The sequence below is a fragment of the Mustela erminea genome, chromosome 12, assembly GCF_009829155.1.
Source record: "Mustela erminea isolate mMusErm1 chromosome 12, mMusErm1.Pri, whole genome shotgun sequence".
NCBI classification, from domain to species: Eukaryota; Metazoa; Chordata; class Mammalia; order Carnivora; family Mustelidae; genus Mustela; species Mustela erminea.
The window spans coordinates 92,937,341-92,960,582 of record NC_045625.1 but is presented as its reverse complement, the minus strand read 5'-3'; the positions used below and the strand labels follow the sequence as shown (position 1 = coordinate 92,960,582).

Below are 23,242 nucleotides of genomic sequence, written 5' to 3'. Positions count from 1 at the left end.
TTAGTTCAAAGTTAGTTTGTTTGTTTGTGTTCCTTAGACCCTCGTTGAACAGAGAGTGCTGGTGAGGGCCGGCGTCCTGCTCTCCAGGGAAAGAGGAAACGAGGTGCTCCCTGACCAGACCACATCGTTTGGAGCCACAGCCTCAGAACGGGAAGGCAGTGGAGCTATCACCATCCCTCCCTGACGCCCAGAGTCTGAGTTTCCCCTTGAAGGGGGCTGGCAAGGGTGACCTGAGTCCCTGTGGAGGCAGGAGCTCGGGCTGGCGGAGGCGACACAGCTTCTGGTCACTCTTTAACCCTCCCCATAGACCTCAGTGTAGGAGGGATTCTCACCTCACTTTCCACACGGGTGTGGCGTTCGGGAGTCTGAGTGTGAGGCCAAGAGCCCACACTGGGCCTGGCAGTCAGGCTCCGGAGCCTCAGCTCTGTCCTCTCCACCTTCCGCAAGTTCACCAGCTCAACCAGTGAGTAGGGGCCCGGCTGAGTGGGCAATATTCCCTGAAAATGTGAGTCCACCGAGCCAGCTAGAAATCTAAGAGAAAGCACACAGTGGTTTTCTTCCTATTCAAAAACTCGTTTTGAGTCTACCTCTTCCAGAGAGTTGAGCCAGCCTTACAGATCACTGAGCCTTACGTGTCCATGGGCCAGTGAGAGACGGACCGAGATGGAACCACAGAAGGGCACGGGGATGCCTTGGGCTACTGGGGCCTCAGAAGAAGTAGACGGCTGTGCTTGAATGGAGCTGCCAGGGCGGCGAATTTTACCTTCAGCTCTCGAGGCTCTCCGTCTGCGTGTACAGGTCCTGGTCGCACGGGCTCCTGTTTCAAAAGCCATTTGGAGAATAAGATAGTTTGCTGTTTAAAAAATACATATATTATAAAGTTACCATAAATTATTTGGTTGCGAACCAAGACTCTACCCCACAGGAGAAAAATGACAACCCTGGTGTATTTCTCTCACACTCCCCGTTCAAGCCCAAATCATTTATTAAGCGACTGCCACTTTGTTCAGAAGGAGACCTGACTCATCTCACCACACGGTTTGGTTTCTCTTCATTAGTTTTTGAAAGAGATGAAGTGACAGGTGCTCAGCCAGGACCTTTTGTTCTAGTTTTGTGATGATCGGTGGCGTCTGGATCCAAGAGTGGGTTTAGAAAAGGAACAAGAGCCGCTCTGCTGAGCTGACAGGGACCGCCTTTGCACCAGCATGTGGGAGTCGCTTCAGAAAGGGACCTGGGTCTGAGAAACACGGTCACGGGAACAAAATGCAGAAGCGGTAGCAGAGAGGCAAGCTGGGAGGCCTACTGCTGAAATCCTCTCTTCCTGGACAGGATGGCCTGTGCCCAGTGGTGAAAGAAAGGCACAAACTGAAAAGCCTCTAGTCAGCGATGTCAGGGAGCTGCTTGCTGCATGCTAAAACGCTGCAGAAAACCTTTGATAGCCTTCGAATGTAAGTAGCGGTGACCTTGCTGGGGGCCACGGCAGGGGCTGAGTCGCTGGGTGAAGAGCCCAGAGGAGGGAAGGACCGATGTGAGCACATGAGCTGGAGACTCCCAGGAAGAACCGTCATGGGGTCGTTACAACCTGGGCTGGAAGGTGGGAAGAGCGTCCGGGCCAAGGAGACTCACACGACCAGAGCTGGGGCCAAGGGACGCAGGTCTGAAAGTGGGTCGGTGGTAAGGAGCCCATTGCGTGAGACCTCTGAGGGCAGCATGGTTTCTGATAAAGAAGGTCCTACCAGAGAGCCGGTGAGGCAAAGTTCCATCTCTGGAAGAGCCACTTCACAAGTCACCCCAGGAAGAGAGCCTTTGTGGTTGTGACAAGGTTTGGTCCTTGCCCCCATTCCAGGCAGAGAGCTGCTAAAACCCTTGGAAATTTCTAAATGGTAAGAGCAGTAAAGGTGTCTTGCTATCCATATCAAATCCCTTTCAACCATCCCTGAGTTTGTGTTAATATGGTGACTTTTAGGAAGCACAGAAGGGTGGGCACTGGTGGCAGGGGGTGGCAGTGGGGGGACAGCCTTGTGGCTGGAGGGTTGGGACTTTCAGCCCTGGGGAAGGGAGAGGGGCTGGAGGTTGACCTAATCCCGGCCAATGATTTGATCAGTTCTATCTACATAATGAAGCCTCCATGAAAACTCCAAAGAGTGTTCTCTCGGGGAATGGATGTGATAGATCATCTGTAATGCATTTGGAAAAGTGTTTATAAACACTTGGAATAACAATATTTGAAAAGTACCCCCCACTTAGTAGGAAGTAAACAGTATTTTTTTATGCAAAGAGATGCATCTGACATTCCGTGACGCATTAAGGTAAGTGTTAAAACACGTCTATTTATGACGGTGAGGAGGGGTTTTTGCAAGTTACTTTGAGTAGAGTGTTATTTCAAGAAACAGAAGCAACAGAAAAATAAGAAAACCACAAACCCCCAAAGGGTGAAGGAGTGGGGTGCAGGTTCGGAGAGGCAGCCCCCGGAGGAGCATGGAAGTTCTGTGTCCTTCCCGAGGCCAGGCTCTGGGCATCTCTCCCATCTGTCTGTCCCCGAGTTTTATCCTTTTACAATAAACCTGGACTCCAGGAAGTAAAACGTCTCTTGAGTTCTGCAGCCATTTTACCAAATTCATCAAAACCAGGGTAGGTCTGGGAGAGTGGATCATGAGACCCAACCTAGAGGCAGACCTGGAGCACAGGGCACAGCCAGGGGTCACAACTGACGTCCGGCACGGGGCGAGGACCAGTTTTGCGGGACTGTGTCCGCAGCCTGGGGGATCTGAAGCCGTCTCCGGGTAGATGCTGTCAGAATGGAGTTACTTGCTTGCTGGTGCCGGGGGTGGGGGGATGGGGGTGGGGGCACACGTCAGAACTAGTGTCAGCGCCTGAGTCTGGAGCCCCTCAAGGAGCCGCCCTGGGGACCGGGGGTCAGGGAAGCTGAGGCAGCCCTGTGTGCCCCTCCCCCACACTTAGAGAATGCACAGCAGCGTGAGTCCGAAAGGCTCACCCTAATGACAACCCAGTTCTGCCTTCAGGAGCCCCAGCTGGCAGCCACTTGGAGAGAAACTGAAAAGAAGCAGCCGCTGTTTCGACTGGACTGACCCAAACACCTTCCCATGACTTCACACTTCTCATAGAGCAGCAGAGAAGGTGGGGCTCCCACACTCGCTTCTGCCCCCCACTTCAGTCATTTGGAAGCCTTGCAATGAGAAAAAGCCCTAATTTGCTGCCATTGCCCGCTGCGAGTGCGATACACGTGGCCTCTCGAATGTGCTCCATCAACCACCTTTCCTGAGCTGGAAACCACAACAGGAGCAGGAGGGCTCCCGGGAAGGGGAAGCAAGGAGGTTATCATCCGTTGGGAGGGGGTTCAAGGGTGTGGGCAAGGACAAGGTGCTCACTGCTGTCCGGTGGGGCAGCTCCGGGGAGAGGAGATGGAACCTGAGGAGGAAAGCAGAGAGGTGCTCGTAAGGCCAGCGTGGGGTCAGAGGGGCAGGGCCAGCCCTGAGAACACCGGTTCTCGGGAGACAGGACCGAGAGGCAGGGGGACGGCTGCCCCGTAAGCACTGCAGCCTCACTGTCCCCGAGCTGGTGTCTCCCCGCCAACACTCGCCCTGCCCAAAGGGACAAGAAGTCACGCAGACTTACGCTGCCTCCATGACTCTCAACGGTCCCCCGTCCATCCTGATGAAGGAGGGAGTCCCACCTCGCCTTCCAGGGACGGCCCAACACAGCCCCCGACACAGGACAGATGGGAATCACAGCAATTTCTCAGTCACATACGCTGACGGCGGGGGGAGGCGGGGCGCACCCAGCCTGGGATCTGCAGACCTGCTGGGCTGGGGGACCCTGCCTGGGGGGCAAAGTGGAAGGAGCATGTGGCTAGGTCCTCTGGGCCCTCCCGCTTTACCCCAATCTCAAGGCTGCACGCAATAGAGATTCCACTGTTAGGTCTCACAGCGCCGTGGCTCCAGGAGGGGAAAGGCACGCTCTGGCAACGTGGGTCAGAAGCAGTGTCTCTCCAGATTAAGAACTGGCTCCCAGGTCAGCACGTCTACACCTGGGAAAGTTTCCCGCCCCCACGCGCAGCCCGCTTGGCTGACTGTGACCTGATCCTTTGCGGGTAATGTCTGTGTCATGAACAGGTTTGGTAGGATTTCTTTCACGTGAAAGAGGGGGGTAGGAAAAGGCTGGAAGAAATAGGAGATAAGGCTTGATTGTTCCACAAACTCAAACAGCAGTTTTGGGCAAAACAGCAGTATTTTGGGCAAAACAAATGCTTGAAACTGATCCCAGAAGAAGCTGTTTGTAATAAACGGTTCTGTCACCCTTGTGCTCTGGTTTGTTTTGAGTCTGAAGCGCGGTAAGTTGTAAGTAGGACAGCAGATGTGAAAAATAAATCAGCGCTCATTTACTGTGAGCCTCCTTCCTGTGTCGGAGTCGGGATCAGCGCCAGCCCTCGAGAGGCAGGGAGACCCCGATGGCAGCCGGCTCCAGTGCCTGAAATCCTGTCATCACGGGGAGGACTCGTGGCTTGTCCGATTGTCAATGAACGCTTCCCACTTCGGTCACTGCGTAGAGTCTCACCACATCTTCTAAGTTTCTCAAGTCAAGCGGGCTCTGTTAGATGCGTGCGGACGACTCTGGGAGACCTGCAGCGTCCTGGTGACCAGCGGCTGCCACACGGTGTGTCTTCTCACGCGTCGGTGATGTTCTCACTTAAGAGCTCCCTCGCGCTGGGTCCCTCACACCCCCGTCTCGCTTTCCACTTTGATCTTGCTCGACCTCTGGGTCGTTTCTCAGATCATTAACACCGCTGCCTACCTAGTGGTAAGGGAAAAGGATGCAGAATACGAGCCCGTTCCCCGCCTCCTGGTCCGGACAGAGGATGTGGGAATCCACAGGGGGCCACCAACGGGACAGTGCCGTCCTGCCCCACCAGGCTCCTGGGCGAGTCCCAGAGGCCGAAACAGTGTGACCCCACCCAGGTCCTGAGCCAGCTCTGACTGAGCCGGGACGCATCCGTGAGCCCCACTAGTGCCCTGCCTGTGAGCCCCCATCTGGGCCAGGATTTTTCTGCCTTCCACGGGGGCCACGCTGATTTCAGCTGTAGGAGAGAGAGGCTCGTGTCTGGGATCCCTGGTCTCTCTACAACTTCTGTTTGAGGAATCGAGTCCCTTTACCCTCCCGGATTCACTTGGCTTCTGTCCCAGTAACTAACTAGCCCACTTTCGCCCCTGTGCCTTTAACCCCAGCCACCATCTCAGGGGACCCAGTCCCCTGACCCTCCCCCTTCCCATTTTCCAGCTGCCGAGCTGTCTCTCCACTGCTCAGAAGTCCTGTTCCGTGCAAAGCTGCCCCTTGGATTGCAAAACCAACCCACATCCCATCCTGACCACTCCCCATGGACATTGATTTGGACATGAGATTGCCCTCTTGGGAACCACTTCTGAGGCCAGGATGTCCCATCCCTGACCCCCACCCCCTCCCAGCGGCTACCCTCGCCTGCCCCACAGCCCTAGTCAACCACTGCTCTGCTTTCTGGGCTGTAATTTAGATTGATCTTTTCTAGAATTTCCTGTAAGCGGAATCACATGGTATACACACTTATGTCTGGTTTCTTTGGCTCATCAAACGTGTCTGAGAAATCCCCGTGATTCTGCACACATCGGTTCGTCACTTCTGCTGCTGGGTGGCCTTTCACCGTGTGGACAGACCACGCTCTGCACCTACTCACTGGCTAATGGACAGCTGCCCTGCTTCTTGGTCTGACGAGGACGATTAAAGCTGCTATGAACATCATGCACAAAGCTCTGTGCAGATGCATGTTCACGTGTCTTAAGCAAAAACCTAAGTGTGAATGCTGAATCTTAAGATCGCTGTGCGTTTACTTGCTAAAGGAGATGGCAGCTCTTAAAGCTTATGAAGACTTTGAAGAAAATCTTGCAGAAATGGGGAAGTATTACCAAAATGATGTCAAGGACGTGCTGTCAAGTCAAGCCTGGGTGGAAGCAGGGAGAGCTTCCCGGGGGAGGTGGCTTTTGTGCAGAGACTCAAAGTATGAGCAGGAGTTTCTCAGAAGGACAGGGTTGCTGAAAAGGACTCACTGTGATGTGCAAAGAATAGTGTCTGAGGCAGGTCTGAGTTGCTACAAGCAGTTTCCAGAACAGAACACTCTCATGGTGGTTTCATGAAGGACACTGAGTCAGTACCCATTTTTAAATTAAAATGACTCAAAACTGTTGTTTATATTAACCTAAAAGTGAGGGAGTACCAGGGGAGCAAGCTGTGATCCAATGAGAAGCATAGGGAGTTAACAACAGACCTTCGTTTACATGGAAGCTGACTCCCAGGGAGGCAGAAGGGGAGGGTCCTGGCAGAGCTCCCCCAACCCCAAGGCTACCCCTCCTCCCGGCACTGGGGCCCCAGCAGAAACCCTGCCTATCAAGCTTCTCGGCTGCAGACTCCTCGGTTCCAGCCACCATGCTGAATACAGACAGAGCTCAGAGCACAGCCTGACACTCAGGACCAAACGACGCCCGGCTGGTGGGCAGAGCCAGCAGGAGACAAAGCCAGGACAGACTTCTCTGCACCTGTCTGCTGGAAGCCCCGTCCACCCGCCGCAGCTCCCTGCTTGGCCAGGGGTCAAGGCTCTGCTGGGCCACGCACGGAGCTGTGGGAGCCCTGCCTGCTGGAATGACGCAAGGGGTAGCCAAGATGCACCCACCGTGGTTCTGACTGCGGGACACACACTCCATCTTCCGGGAATCTCTGCCGCCTGACACGAGACACGTGACATGGGACGGGAGGCGATTAACTCCCACAGAAACCGAGAGGCGGCCTGTGCTTCTCGGGTCACAGGCGCAAGGTCCTTCTGCTCTTTGACTGGGAGAAGGGACCCTGACACACCTGGCTCCCCACGCCTTGGGATCCAGAAACCAGACACTTCCCTGGTCCTGAGCTGGAGGCAGAGATGCTGGACCAGGGCCTGGGGTGTCCCAACACCACACTCCATGCCAACCTCCCAGAACAGGTGAGATCCGGAGGCTGCAGGGGCTCATGTGTCCAGAGAAGCCGCTAGCATCCTTGGCTGGGGCGTGCAGGCCCTGCACATAGTTACACGGACACGTCCTTCAGAGCCGGGACCGGGCTCCTGGAAACAGGTGCCTTTCTGGTCAGCTAGGGCAGCCAGTACAAAACCCCACAGACTCCGCAGCTTCAGCCCCGGACAGTTGCTTCCTCGCAGTCTGGAGGCTGGAAGTCTGAGATCAAGGTGTCGGCAGGGCTGGTTTCCCGAGGCCTCTCTCCTGGGCACGTAGGCAGCCGCGTTCTCCCTGGGCCCTCACGGGGTCCTCTCTGTGCACATCTGTGTCCTGATCTCTTCCTCTTATACAGACACCAGTCAGATGGAATTAGGGCCCCCTCTGCGACCTTATTTTAACTTCATCCCCACATCAAATGCGTGATACATACCAGGGCCTGGGACCGAACGTATGAATTCTGGGAAAGGGGACACAACTCAGCCCCTAACAGGAGCAAGATCTGTGATGGCAGTTTGTCGATTTTCCAACCCAGCCCCCTCGGAGACGGCCACACATGCAACTCGCCAACAGGGTCGTGTTGCCTGATATCACTGCTGACAACCCCCTTTAGCGCTAGCGAGTCCGCGTGAGGTCCTTGAAGAAGGACAGAGGGTTTTGCCAACGCTCCACCCAGCCGGGCTTCGTTTCTTTTCTTCTTTTCTTCTCTCCCTTCTCTTTCCGCTCGGCGTCTGGACGCACGTCTCCGATATTCCACGTACTCGCATCAAAGCCCCCATCGGACCCGGCGCGCATTCCATACGAGCAGAGGATGGGGCCATGCAAGCAAGGAGTAAAGACATCATGTTCGAAGTCTATGAAGCAAACGGTACTCGTGTTACGTCGGAGGGGGAGAAGCGCAGTTCTAGCTCTGGACACCGCTAACTTCTGTGGTGGATTTTCCAAGTGTATGGGATTCCTTTTACGATTAACCAAAACTGGAAAAAAAGCAGAAAACAAACAAAGCGGGTATTCATAACTTAGTCTTTCCTGTTGGGCCTGGGGGTCCTCACATGGGGAGGTGTGAGGTCCCAGGCCCCCCAGGTCTGGCCTGGTTGGTTCCCAGAGAGGCACGTGGAGCTGAGCTGAGCGCCCAGCACGACAGCAGCGGACACCCAGGAGAACTAGGGAGTCACACGCTCGATTCACCGGCACAGGCCTCTCCCTGTTGTGGCCTGGAATCAGTACGGGGCTCCCGGCATTTCTGAAAGACTTTGGCCCCCTCTTCTGGACCCCACCGCCCGGCTGTCATCCTCCTCCTCCTCTGCGAGAGCTGAGCACATTGCACGGACCCAGAAGTCCAGCCCCAGCAAGGGTTACCGTCCACAGCGATCCTCATTTTGATACGCTTGGAAATGACTGCTGGCGTCTCAAAGAGGCAAACTCCATGAAGCAGGACCCTCGGTGCTGGTGCCGACTGGTTCCTTTGCCCGCATCCTGCTCTCCACGGCGGCTCACAGGGTTTCCATTACTATCCCAACGAGACAATAAAAATATTTTAAACTAATGTTTCTAATTACAAGCTTGCTGTTAAGTTTCAGCCCAAAACATGAAGCCCCCACACCCATGTTTTCCCTCTAGATCAAAGCCAAGAAGGTAGACAGACAGACAGCAAAGGGCCTGTCCTCGCACGTGTCCACATGGCCCAAACTATTGTCCCTGCTGGGAGCAGGGAGGTTGGGGACATGACCGTATCAGGCCATGGTGAGACCCAAGTCTGTCAGAGTGCACAGGCTCTGGGACTTTGAATGGCTAAATACTGACCCCAAAGATGTCCCCATCCCTGGAACCCGGGAATTTGCTGCCTTAGGGAGCCAAAAAAATGTTGTAAGGTGTGAGTCGGTTAGCCACCTTCTGTGTGTGGGGCAGAGGGGAGCAGGTTATCCTGCTGCAGCCTATGGGCCTGGTGTAGTCATCAGGGTCCTTGTAAGAGGGAGATGGGGGGAACTGACCACAGCCAGAGACAGACGGACAGAGGAAGGTGCTATGGTGCTGTCTCGGAAGACAGAGAAGGGGACCATGGTCCAGGCGGACTCTAGGAGCTGTGAACGGCCAAGAAACAGATTAGCCTGAGGCCCTGCCAGGAGCTTGGAAGTCCTGACCTCCAGACTGTAAGAAAAGCAACTGGGGTTGTTACAAGTCCCTGAGTTTGTGATGTGCTACAGCAGCAGCCGGACACTGAAACGGCTTGTAAAAGTAAAATGAGGACAGCTTTGTTTCCTAGGAGGAGGGACAGAGAGTGTCTGCTGCCTGTGGGAGAGAGTCGGCAGGGGCCAGGCTCCAGGAGATCCCCCGGAGCGTGAACGCAAGGGAACATTCCCCGCCCGTGCTTGGGGCTCTAACCACCCAGGGACTGGGACGGATGCGCACCTCGAGGCTACGATATTCTGCCTTCACCTCCTTGAACGTAAGGGAAAGGGCGGAAGCGGCTGTGGAAACACTTCCCGCCCGGAGACATGTTCATCTCTTCACTGTGCCCTTTCAAGCCACGCATCCCCGAACAGGACCGAAGACTCCCACAAAGACAGTTAAAGAAGATGCTTTTTTAAAACCCTTTCCACAAGGTGGGATTCCCAGGGGCAGTTCGCGCAGCACCAAAAGCGGGAAGAAAATCACAGAATAATGACAATAAAGTTCAACATGACTTGTTTAATACCGGCTCAGCCCACCCAGCTCCTTTTCCTGGAATAAATGTGTGGGGACTCTTTAATCCCCTTTGGTAACAGTCCATCATGTCGCTGGTGGGACCACCGCTGTCCCAACAAGTTTGCGGTTTTCATTTTGAATTTAGTGAGATGAAACGCCCAGCAGGAACACGGCTTCCTGAGAACAGTATATAGAGCTTGAGGCGACCTGGAGGGTTTTCACTCGTGAGTCAAGCCCGCCCGCTGGGGGACAGAAGTCCGGAGGCACCAGACAGGGCTCCGTCTACCTCTGAACCTTGCACGACGGGCCCATCCTGGCTGACCCTGATTCTTTCCTAAACGCTTGCCTACTGACCAGACGACTCACCCGAAGGGGTTACTAATGCATCCTCAGGATGTGAGATTACGCATCCGATTTTCTCCTCCTTCTCCTCTTGAGGACAAGCAGGAGTTGATCGCAAGGTGTTGGAGCTTTTCAAAGGGACCCATCCGAAGGTGTCAGTTGGGACACCATGGCAATCGCTCTTTCCACGTTCTTCCTTAATGACAGAAAATGCGATTTCAAAAGTAAATCTCTTTTTAAAGGAACCAGAGGGGAATTCAGACCCACTCCCCCATGAGGAAACGAGCGCTTTCCAGGCCACTCACGTGTTACCCAAACTCGCTCGGCCAGAACATACTGCTCTGAAAACCACAGGAATGGAAAAGGAGTAAAACCACAGGTAAAGATTCCCAGAAGAAAGAAATTAATTATAATTTTCTAGTATGGCCTTCAGCAAGCACTCTACAGTTCCGCTCAAAGATGAGCAAAATCATGACAGAACCATCGACAGATCTGTGCCTTCCTTTGAATATGGTAATGAAGAGAAAGGAATGTGTCCTCACCGCAAGGGTCCTTACCAGCCAATGCTTCGAACATATAGCGACAGGTCCCACCAGTTTCACATCTCTGTCAGGAAGGATTAGACTCCACCCCTATTAGAGCCAAGAGAGGACCAGATGATTCCACAGCAAAGTGCTGAAATCACAAAAAAGGAGCCAGGATAGTGCAAGGAGAAACTGTCTTCCTCAAGCACCCCCCAGAACAATTTCCACCCATCAAAACAACCCTACCTTCTGACGATATAGACGCTCTGTCCGTGTAAATCACACACACCAGATTTTAAGGATTAGGACCACAAACAGAAGGTAAAATATCTCCTTTATATTCAACACACCTCATTGACATGATATTTGGGTATATTGGATTAAATAAAACATATTGTTAAAATTAATTTCACCTGCTTCCCTTTTTTTATACAACTACTAGGAAGTTGTTAAATTATGTAAGTGCCCACCTCTGAGGCCAGCACTGTGCCCTTCTTGCATAGTTCTGGTCTAAACAGAGCCCAAGTTCCCCCCAAGCTCTGTAGCCCGGTTCCACTGGCCTATTACAATAGGACCCGCCTGGGTCTGCTCCCGCCAGCCACGACAACAAAGCAACACTGACTGAGAGGCTTCCGTAGAGGTCAGAAGTCTAAAATCCAGGTGAGACAGATTTGATTCCTTCCAGGGGCCATGAGGGAAGGATCCATTCCAGTCTTGTCTCTGGCCTGTAGACGGCTGTCTTCTCTCTGTGTGTCTTTATGGTGTCTTCCCTCCTTGAGTCTGTGTCCAAATCTCTCCTGCTCTAAGGATACCAGTCCTACTGGATTACAGCTCAGCCCAATACCCTCAAAACAACCAGTTCCCTGTGTCAAGAACCTCCCTAAGAAAGGTCACCTTCTGATTTACCGGGGTTTAGGACTCCAGAACGTGAATTTGATGGTGGGCACACGATGCAGCCCAAAACAGGACGTGAGTCTGGAGAACCCCCCCCCCCCGGATGAACAGGGCACTTCATCAAATCAAATCAAAAAAATCAAAGCTGCGTCCCACAGTGGTGCTTACAAGGCGGCCTCCTCTGTTTGGCAAACCCCGGCACTCTCCATATCCAGGTCTTTTGTAACATCCTCCAGTAGCGGCTACAGTAATTCCCCTCTGATGTCACTCAAAGCTTCCATTTCTTCCAGGTTTCCCCAAAAGACTCAAACTTCTCCTTTTTTCTAATTTTTTCTCATTTTTCTAATAGAAGACCCAGCTATATCAAGGCATAATTGATTATTAGGGTCACTATGGAAAGGTTCAAGCTTAGAGTGATACAGGGTAGAAAAATTCTTATTACACTTCCTACAATTTATTTTCATTTCTGTCTCAATTAAAATTTAAAAATGTGTCTGAATTTTTAAGCCCCGATTTCAAAATCTGCAACTTTGTTTGGCTGAGAAGGTTGGCAGCGTTATCAATGTGCAAGGCAGGCCAGTCTCGAATTTTTGATATTCTCCCGATGCGTACTGCAGGAAGGAATCTGTATAAACTAGAGACATTTTTGCAAATAAGTATGAGAATGCTGCCTTCTGACTTGATTTGAAGTCACAGCTGACCCAAAGTCGACCTGATTTTAGAGCTGACCACGGCTCATAGGCCTGGATGTGAGTGGCCAGTGGGAACACTCAGATACCGGGAATCCTCAGGGACAGGGGGCCCCCAAGAGGGTGGACCCAGATATGAGGGCTGGAGCTCTGCTTGTACACAGCGAGCCCCCCGTTCTGCCGCCTACCTCACGTTGGGGAAGTCTCAGCGTTCAGGACGGCCACACGGTGTTCACCGGTGACCGGGTTCTAAGACGACGAGCACAGCAGCTCAGAGCTGATTGACTTTTCCTTGCCTGAGACACAGAGCAAATGAAATAAAAATCCTAGGACATCGTATGAGGCTTCTAATTCCACCTCCTGGATTTACTGTCCTCACTTTCTTTACTGTTTTGGTGGGGGGGGGGGGGTGTTTGTGTGTGTGTGTGGTCTGTTGTTTTTGTTTTTGTTTTGTTTTTAAGGAAACTTGAAGAAAAGGCAGAAGAGCCTGTGAGTTCAGCCACACAAAGCACGGCGCACCTCCCACCTGCCTTCAAATCTGCAAGTGCCATGAGAACCGTCCTTAACCCGAGCCATTCGGGCTATTCTTCCGACGCTTTCCTGGGCAGAACCTGCTACGTGCTTCCCTCCGGTGTGAGCTGAGGAAGCAAACCCCAGAAAGAAGCAGAGTCTTAGCGCTCCACAGAGTCGGAGCGGCCCTCGGCTTCCAACTTCCCGGGGCCACATGGAGGCTGGAAGGAGCAGTTCCTGGATTTCAGATGTGAGGAGCAGGTTTCCTTAGTCATCTTCGTGACCTGAGCCCGCATAGCACACCCGCGCCAGACCTCCACGCTCACCGCTGTTCCAAGCCCGGAGCTACGGTGTGGCTTGGGGCCCGGGGCCACCTGCCCTGCGGTGAGCCGCCGAGGGGAGCTGTCCTGCTCGTGTTGTGGGCTCGCCCCTTAGGTGAGGCACAGGGAGACGCGGGCTTTCTCCCTTCCCGAAGGGCAAAGACACCACTTGCCCTCCCCTTCTGAGCGCAAGGCTGGGGACAGCTGCATGGGGCTTGTCCATAGGGATGGAGGAGCCCGGGGGTAATACCGGGGGCTCACCCCGCGTGCATGAAAGAGCATGGGGGGGGGGACCCTGCAGAGTGGGGGATTTGCGCACAGGGACCACACGGACCATTCAGCACTAAGATTCTACGATCTCTCCTGATCTTGCCCTGACGTCCTTCAAGATCTAACTTCTGGTCCTTTGAAACACTTTATTGAATAAGCCATAACCAGCCTGTGCTGTACTTTGAAACAGCTGTTTGCTCCTCGCTGGGGGGTAAAACCTTGTGGCACAGCTAGGGAAGTCACCGTCTCTTCATGGAGGCTCTCCTTTTCCATTTGGTGGCAAGTTCTGACCATGCTACTGGCCCATTCCATGCTGTTTTGTTTTAGTGAGAAACTTCTGCTCAGAGCAATTTAATCCTAATGCAGACAGGTTATTCTAATGGCGTGGAAATTTCTGGAAGAGCTCCAGATAAGATCCAGCCTCTCCTTTTCTGGGGGACAGAGAGGCGTCTGTAGCAACACCAATGAACAATACGGGGAGTTCTTACCTCTTGGACAGAAGGAAGGAAAATTCACCATCATGTCACATCTGTGGGGCTCACAGCCCTCCTGTGTTACCTAGGAAGCTTGTCCTTTTTATAAACTTGAGAATTTAAATAAACCTGCAAAAGTGTCTTGGGTTGGGGTACAAACCATAGGTGATGCAAGGACCAGATCAGGTAGGGGAGGGCCACGGCTGGGTCAGGACGGCCCCTCCCCCATCACGGTGCACTCAGCCAGCCCAGCCCCCTGGTTTTTTGAAGGTAAGACTTCACTATTCTCTTTTCCAACCTTGGTCTTCTCTTTGACCCAATTCAGTGACGTTTTTGCCCAAACAGGCTTCCAAAAATTAGTAAAAAGAGAGAAAGAATAAAATTTAAAGTCCACATAGAAACTTCATCTTTTGAAATTCAGTGCCAGATCCAAATTCACAATCTATATCCCTCAAATGATTTATGCGTGGACAGTGAGTCATAAGATTGTTATTCCCGTAAGGGAAAGGTAGCATCATTTCAAGGGAAGTTAAATGAACGAGTGTGGGCTGCTCTGAAAAAGAAAGGAGATGCCTCCTCCCATGGTAGCTCCCCAGGGGATTTCTGCTCTCTTCCTGAACCCTGTAGGGTTTGGAATCTCAGAGCTAACGATGGAAAACATAATACACCAGGAACACAGAGTTGACATCAGATACAAAGTCCTTAGAAGATCTGGCATTTCGTGTCCACAGAGACAAGGGAAGACAGTTCTCGGACCACTTTCCTCATGAAGAACAGCCCTACAACATCATCTGAGGCATGGAACGCGGGAGTGGGAGCACGGTGGCGTTTGCATGCGAAGTGTTAGGAGCCCTACAGACAAAAGCAACAGTACAGACTGACACAGGAAACAGTTTGTTAATGGGTGAAGTTTTAAGGAAAAGCAAAACAGAGGATAATGAATTAATCCACATGACAACACTTGAGTATACTTACAGTGAGCCGATTTCTTTGGAGAGGATTATGAGGACCTACAGGTCATCATTGACGCTAAGAACTTATTAAATGGATCATAAAGCAAAGATTGAAGACTGACACTGTCATAAACTTAATTTACTCTTCTGTCTAGTTGTCTCATTTCTTTGTGTTGTAAATAATTTTTAGGAGAAATAATGACATCAGAGTTAATGTTTGTTTTTCCTGCAATTTTATAGACACTCACCGTAAAAATGTCCCCGAATTTTCCAAGAGTAGATACATCAGTGAACACAGTCAAGGCCATCGTGTATGTGGATAAAGGGTACAATTCAGACCTGCTGAAGGAAGAAAGGCATCTTGGCTTGTGTAATCCAAATGCTCGAGATCAGGCTTCAGGTACAGCTGTATCTGGCACACACACAATATCTTGGATTGGATCTGACTATCTCTGCCCTTGCCTTCTTTGATTAGCATCATTTTCTTCTGTTTTCTGCAGTGACTCCTCTCTGGCTTTCTTCACGTGTTGGTATCTCTTAGTTACCTGCTCATGTTTGTGGAGTGGAATCATGACTGCTGGAGAGCTGGTGCCTATCTCCTGAGTCCAGATGAAAACCCTCTCCCTGGACATGGATGTGGTTTGGATAAGAGGAGGCTGGCTCTGGGTGATATGTGGAGGGTGCAGGCTTTCCTCCAGAGTGTGGGCATCTCTGATTCAGGTACTTTCCTGCTCGAACCTGCATTACCCTCCTGTGGCATTGCCCATCTCTCTCCCAATACTCAAAGGCAAGGGGGCATGGATTCTTCATTTCCCCATCTCCCACTCACCCTATTGGACTTCCGGGCCCCTCGTGCCATCAAACAGCCCTCCTGATGGTCCCCACCCTCCATCTTGTCATTGTCATTCCCAGCAGATCTCAGGCACCACCGTACCAACTCTCAGCACCAGGGGACAATTGTGACAGCTCACGCCTCCTTACTCTCTGTGCCACAAACCCTCCTGGTTTACTTCCTGCCTCCCAGAATGTCACAACTGCCTCCAACTCCTGAGCACGTGCTTGCTACCGGACTCAGTCCTGGGCATTCTCCCTTCCTTGTCCTCTGTCCACACCCTTGCCTGCTCCCCTCACCTACGTACAGAAGACACGATACACACAGGCACTCCTGTGCTGATGAATGAGTGAAGGAGCTGCCGGGTTGGACTGAGCCCTCCAGCACTCTAAGGAACTCCTTCCAAGCCTGGGGAACATTGACATCTGCAGGACCACTCAGGACACCCCCACTAGGAGCTCCCCAGGGCATAACTTTCCCTGCATGAACTGAACTGGCCCCAGACATGTGTCATAGCAATGATGCTAGTGGTCCCCAAAGTTCATTCCCTGTTCAGGGAAGGAGCCCCTGAGAACCTGATGCTAGTTGACTACTTCAATATATGTAAGTAAAACAACGAATTCCCACAGGTGTATCACAGATGACAATGCTTTCTTTAAAAATAAACACACCAGGGCGCCTGGGTGGCTCAGTGGGTTAAGCCGCTGCCTTCGGCTCAGGTCATGATCTCAGGGTCCTGGGATCGAGTCCTGCATCGGGCTCTCTGCTTAGCAGGGAGCCTGCTTCCTCCTCTCTCTCTGCCTGTCTCTCTGCCTACTTGTGATCTCTCTCTGTCAAATAAATAAATAAAATCTTTAAAAAAAAAATTAAAAAAATAATAAACACACCAAAAAATGTGTTTCATTTTCTGCAGTTTTCTTAAAACAGAAGAAACGAGTAAACGGTGACAAATAAAATCCATTCAGAGCAAAGGCCTTTTAAATTCTGTATCACAGCAGAGCAATATAAACATGCCAGAACCTCCAAAAGCCATTCTGACATGTGATCCTTCTTGACTGTGTAAGTTATCAATTTTGTCAGCAGCCATTGTCTAAACATTAAAAAAAAAAAGAAATTTAAACTCTGTTGCTACTTTTCTAGTTGCCGAGAAAGAGAGAAATATATACGGAAAGATCAAATGTTCTTTCATGACAATAGCGGTCACTGATTTCCCCTTGTAAATACTACAGTAAGAACCACGTATTTACGTGTCTAGGTATATGCACGTGTGCTCCTTTAGATAGTGCTGCGTTTTCCTTTTACATACTATACATGGAATTTGAAACTGAAAGTATGTGAAAGAGAAATGAATAAACCCTCAAAAAAAGAGGAAAATGAAGAATAACTCTACCAGGATAATTTATCTTCACAATCTTTGTCCTGACCGTTTTGATCATATTTAGTGCTTTGATACTTTAATATGGACGTATACTCAAAAAAGTCCACTTCCACAGAACTTTCCCATTTGATTTTTTGTATTTAACGGTCGAAGTCTCTGGGTGCCCGGCTGGCTGAGTCGGAGGAGCGTGCGACTCTTGATCTCAGGGCTGTGAGTTCAAGCTCCACGTTGTGTGCAGACTTGACTTAAAAAAATAAAACCTTTTTAAAAGAATAATGGAAAGTCTGCAGAGGGGCAGTGTGTTCCGCGCTAGACAACACCGCCACCTAGAGGCCACGTGGCTTCATTACATAGCAGCCCCAAATGAACTTCGCCACCTCAAAGACAGGGTTTTTTAAAAAAAACGACTCAGCAACTTGCATTGCCTGGGTGGCTCCGCGGGTTAAGTGTCTGCCTCTTGGTCTCAGCTCGGGTCTTGATCCCAGGGTTACGAGTGTGAGCTCTGCGGAGCCTGCCTGAGCAAATACTATGCACCGTAACAGCCGTTAAAGCAATAGGGGCGACTCATGAGCAGACACAGAACCCGGACATTTACATTGTAGCACACATCGAATACATTTTAACATTTTGTGAAGTAAGAATCTTTACATTTCAAACAGGCTAAAATGTTCCTTTTCCGGAGGTTAAATTCTGACGGGTTTTTAAAAGAGTCCTAACTAGATGACACAGAAAAGGACGAAATAGCTCTTAACCACTGACATACTATGTCAAAGCAAAAAGGAAAAGAACTGTAAGCTGCTTTATCTGTGAATCCGTAAATCTGGGAGATTTACGGTCTTCTACGTTTGCGTGTCTCCCCGGCCGTGAGGCGTGCCGGGTGCTGTGCGCGTCTCCGGCCGCTGCAGACGTGACTGTGCGGAGCACCCAGCGAACTCCTGCCTGCTCGGGCCGTCCTGCTGCTGTTCCTGCGGTGCGCCAGGTCCCCCTCAAGTCCACACTGGCTGCAGCAACGATTCCGGTTTAGGAATCTCAGGGCCCAGCCCCAGGGCCGACCGGGCAAACACACTGTTGTGCGGGAGAGCGCACGAAGAGCAATGTTTTCTCTGTTTTTAAGGTTTTATTTACTTACCGGACAGAGAGCAGGAGCTACGACCGCCGGGCGGGACGGAGGCAAAGGGAGAAGGAGCAGCGGGTTCGCTGCCGGGCGCAGCTCAATCCGGGCCCCAAGAACACGCCGGGAGCCACAGGCAGGTCTTCGGGGCCCCAGAGAGCCATGTCTCGAGCACCAGCGGGGCTGGCAGGAGAGCCGGGGAGACTCTGAGCCCCGACAACACAGGGAGGCCGGGCACAGAGACGGGGCAGCCGGCGCGTCCGCGGGGCGCAGGGCCCGTCGGCGGTCACTCCCTCAGAGAAGCCACAGCCGGGCGGGGCAGCGCCAGTGCGCGCGGCCTGAGCCCTGGAGCCGGGCGGGGGCAGCGGGTGCGCATCGGCCGGCAGCAGAGCCGAGTCCACGTGCGGGCCCCGACCCTCCGCGGGGAAGGGAGCGCGAGGGGTTTCCGGGGAAAGGACGTGCGGGGAGGTCAGGACGGACCAACCCGCGAGGAGGTTCCGGGGCAGGAAGCCGGCCCGTGGCTGAGGGCCGGTGGGGCCGGAGGAGGCTTCGGGCGGGCCGGGTCTGACCTGCTGGATCCCGGCGAGGACGCGGACTTCGGCTCCGTTCATGGAAACGCAACGACACAAAACTCCGCAGCTCGCGCATCTCTCTCGTGCCCCGCGCCCGCCTCGAGGCCCACCCGCACCCCACCCCGCCCTGACCCCGAGCGGCTCGCGGGGCGGCGGCGGCGCTGCGGGGCGGGCCAAGCTCGGACGTCCCCTCGGACGCCCCCTCGGACGCACCCGCGCCTGTCCCAGGCGCACAGCGGCCACTCGGCGGTCACGCACGCGGCCCCTCCGCTTTCCGCACCGTCGGCTGATCGCCGGCGTCTCCCTGCTGTGCGGGGACATCCCCGCCCGCACGAGCCCGCGGGCGCGCACCGAGCCGTCCCCCCCGGGCTGTCGCGAGCAACGACGACCACGGCGCCGTCCCACGGGGCGCAGCGCGGACCCGACGCGGCCGCCTCCTCGCCTGTGCGGACCCCAGCGGCGCTCCCCGCTCCGGCGCACACAGGGCGGCCCTGACCCGCGCTCCGACCGCACGTCCGCGATGCTGCGCGGCGGCCCGCGTGGCTCCCCGGTGTCCGCTCGCATGTCCGCCCGGTGTCCCGCGGGGGGTCCACCGCACCGCGGTGTCCGGCCGGGGGTCAGGTCGGGCCCAGAGCCGCCCTCCTGGACCCGCGCCGGCTCTGCGCTCCCGGGACGCCACCGCGCCGCAGCCTGCGATCGCGGGAGCCTGCGACCCCCCGGCGAGAACCAGGCGTCTTCTCCGCACCGATGCCCGCACGGGCCCGGGCTCGCCCCGCGTCCGGCTCGCCCCGCGTCCGGCTCGCCCCGCAGGCAGCGCCCTCCGCCTCGCTCCGAACCAGCGGTCCCGCAGACTCCCCGCCCCCGCATCCTCCCAGGCGGCCAGAAGTCGCCCGCCCCATGGCTCCCCACCGCCTCCCCGCACCCCCGCAGCCCGCGCTTCTCCGCCCCCGCCAGCCCCTCGGAGCCGGAGCCCGCTCCCACCGCACCGCGCCCGCCCCGCCCACCTCCCGCCGCTCCCACCGCACCGCGCCCGCCCCGCCCACCTCCCGCCGCCCCGCCCTCACCGCCAGAGACAGCTTCCGGGGCGGGGCTGCGCCTGCGCACAGGGCTCCGCTGGAGGCTTTCCCAGAGTGCTGTGCGCTGACCTCCCATGAGGCTCCGCGAGGCCTCGCTCGACGTGGCGGCGGAGGGGACACGTGGGAGGCGCGACGCGGGTCCCCGCGGGTCCCCACGGGCGTGGGGGGTCGTGGGCCTGGCCCTGCCCCGCGTGTGGCGCGGCCCCCACCCAGCCTGCCCTCCAGGAGCCTCTCCGCTGGCGGAGCGGACCGAGAGCCGGCGTCGGGGGACGGTCAGGGGCGGTAAGCCACGGGCTGCGGGAGGGGCCGCGGGGCCGCGGGGCGTCGGGGCGGGGCTTGCAGCGCGGGGAGCGCGGGCGTGCGGTGCAGGGGCGAGCTGCGGGGCGAGCTGCGGGGCGAGCTGCGGGGCGGCGCACGTGCCGCCAGGCTGATGGGCAGCTGGGGCTGCGGCCTCGTCCCCTGCGAGCGCGGTGGTGCTGGGGCGGCGCTGGGTGTCAGCTGCGTGACTGCCCTGCTGCGTGGGCCCTAGTTTGGGGGCCTCCACCTGAAGCATCGTGTCCTCTGCGAACAGTTTGACTCCGCCTCTGCCCATTTGGATACCTTTGATTTCTCGTTGTGGTCCGGTGCTGTGCGTGGACTTCTGGTGCCGAACGAGAGTGGGGGAGTGGACAGCCTCCTCCTGCCCCGGTCTGCGCGGGAAGCCTGGGAGCGGTCCCCGAGGAGGACGACATTCTCTGCGGGGTTTTCTTAGATGGATTTTTGTGAAGTTCAGGAATGTTCCGTCTGTCCCTATACTCTGAAGGGTTTTAATCAGGAACGGATGCTGTGTCTTGTCAAATGCTTTTATGCGTCAATTGAGGGGACCATGTGGTTTCTCTCTTCTGTTACTGATTTGTTCTGTCACATTGATTGATTTGCAAATGTTGAACCATCCTTGCATCCCAAGGGTAAATTCCACCCGGTCATGGCGGATAATCTTTTTAATGTATTGTTGGATCCTGTTAGCCAGGATAACTTCCCTATGACCCTGCCATTGTACTACTGGGTATTTACCCCAAAGATGCAATGGCCACGGTTGCCAAACTGTGGAAAGAACCAAGATGCCCTTCAACGGACGAATGGATAAGGAAGATGTGGTCCATATACACTATGGAGGATGATGCCTCCATCAGAAAGGATGAATACCCAACTTTTATATCAACATGGACTGGACTGGAGGAGATTGTGCTGAGTGAAATAAGTCAAACAGAGAGAGTCAATTACCATATGGTTTTATTTGTGGAGCATAGGAATAACATGGAGGACACGGGGAGATGGAGGAGAAGTGAGTTGGAAGAAATCGGAGGGGGAGAGGAACCATGAGAGACTGTGGACTCTGAGAAACAAACAGGGTTTGGGAAGGGAGGGGGTGGGAGGTTGGTGGTAGATATTACAGAGGGCCTGTATTGCATGGGGCAACAAGTGGTACATAAACAGTGAATTCTGGAGCACTGAAAAGAAATTAAAATAAATAAAAATTTTTAAAAATAGAATACATATAGAACCAAAATGTATTATAATAGCACAAAAGTTTGGAGAGGGAGATGGATTTGTAAGGGCCTGGTTAGCCGGAGGGAGCCATTTGGTTGTGGGCTTAGATTGGCCCTGCCCCTCCCAGAGGAACTTAATTGCAAACCCTGGATATAGGGGAAGGCCAGGCCCGATGGAGACATCCAGTCAGTGGGACGTGCATATATTTACTGTGGTGAGTTGAAATCTCATTGGCCACCTGTGTGTGGGCCGGGCTCAACCACCTCTATTAAGGTTAGTCTGTGAGGCTGGGGTGGGGGAGTAGTAGGAGGAGTTAGAATACCTGTTGGGATAGCCGTTAGGGTAGCCATTGGGATAGCCGTTAGGGTAATCGTCGGAGTGATAGTCGTCGGGAGCAATTAGGGAAGTCATCGGCCTCGCTGCCCCAAGCCGTGGCCCCGCTGTGAGCAGCCTCGCCGCCCGAGCTGCAGCCTCGCAGCCTTGTCTGGGGAGCGGTCTCGTTGGTGAGCAGCCTCACAGGGGAGCGGTCTCGTTGGTGAGCAGCCTCACAGGGGAGCAGCCTCGTCTAGGGAGCGGCCTCCTTGATGAGCAGCCTCATCCAGAGCAGCGTCATTCGGGTAGCGGCCTTGTCCGAGTGGCATCATGGGGAACAGAGTCTGTGTCATCGGGGTTGTCATCCTCGCTGTCGTTGTCGCCTCTTCGTCGTCGGAAGCGGCCTCGTCCGGGGAGTGGCCTCGTCCGGGGAGTGGCCTCGCTGGAGCGGCATTATCGTTCTCATCGTCATCGCCTCTTCGTCATCGGGAGTGGTGTCCTTGTCGTCATGGCCTCTTCATAAGAGATGGCCCCTACCAGTTGGTTTGATTTTCTATGCTTGGAGTGAAATAAAGCTTTGTTTGATTTTCACCTTGTGTCAGTCTCATTCCTTTGATCACGGACCCTAACACTGGGGGCTCGTCCGGGATCAAACAACGAAAACTGAGCCAGCATCGGAATTTTTGGGAAAAGCTTCCAGAGGTATTGGGATCTTGGGTATTGGGATCTTGTCTGTCTGTCTGGTTGGAGCTCCAGGGTATGGCCCACCGGGGAGAAGCTGGATGCAGCCATGCTCCCCAGGAGTGGATGCAGGGATGCCCCATCCCTCTGCTGGTAGATCGATAGGGGGTTCAAGGCCCCCTGGGCGGTCGGGGGGTTGAGTCCCCTTAGATGGTCAGGGGGTTCAAGTCCCCCTGGGCTTTCTCTGGGGGTTCGTGTCCCCCTAGGCAGTCAGGGGATCGCTGGGGGGTTCGAATACCCCTGGGCGGTCAGGGGCCTGCCGGGGGGTTCAAGTCCCCGTGGGCGGCTGGGGGGTTAGAGTCCCCCTAGGTGGTCACCGGGGACTGAGAAAATCCCCACCTGTGGCAGGACAGCTGGGTCTGTGGTTGTCTTTGTCTGGTCTTTTTGTTGTCTGTTTTGTTGTTTGTTATGACTGAAGGAATGGGGCAAGGAGAGAGTAAGGGGACTCTGACTTTCGTCTCTCCATACTTCGTAATAGATGTGAGGCTTCTCGCTCACTCATTTCGTGTGTTAAGGTCTACGAATGGAGCCAACTAGGGTTAGTCTAATGCCGGTTTAAGGTGCCCAATGCCGATGCTCATTGGAGCTGGGCATGGAATACAGTGCCTAGTGGGCCACTTCTGGTAAGCAGAACTGGCGCTGCGGGATGAACCGACCTCGAGACAAGAGACTTTAAGGAATATTCCCAAGAAGCTGCCAAAACTCCCTTTGTTTCGGGGAATTCCTTGCCTTTTCTGGCCTAGCATGGACTGCCTAGCCCCACCCCTTGCTGGCGGGGAATGCATGGCATCTGAAGTGGAATGGGCCCAGGTGGAACATGAGGTCTGTTGACGGAGGGATGACTGGGCTGATGGTTAACTGTCTGTTTCAGGGTTTTAATGGGTAATTGTTAAAGTAGCTTTCAGAGTCTTTGGTAACCTGAAGCTTTGAAGTTTTGCTTGGATGACAAATGGGATGAAGTGGTAGGGCGCTGGTTGCTGGAACTAGGTTTGTGCTTTTGAA

At 54.1% G+C, this 23,242-nt stretch overlaps 1 long non-coding RNA gene across 1 annotated transcript; it reads left to right on the top strand.

Annotated features, from left to right (window-relative positions):
• Positions 1–10,839: 10,839 nt before the first annotated feature.
• On the top strand, positions 10,840–23,021 carry LOC116570954. Its single transcript, XR_004277613.1, has 3 exons — positions 10,840–10,851; positions 15,876–15,885; positions 22,844–23,021. It is a non-coding gene; the product is annotated as an uncharacterized LOC116570954 (long non-coding RNA).
• Positions 23,022–23,242: the final 221 nt, after the last annotated feature.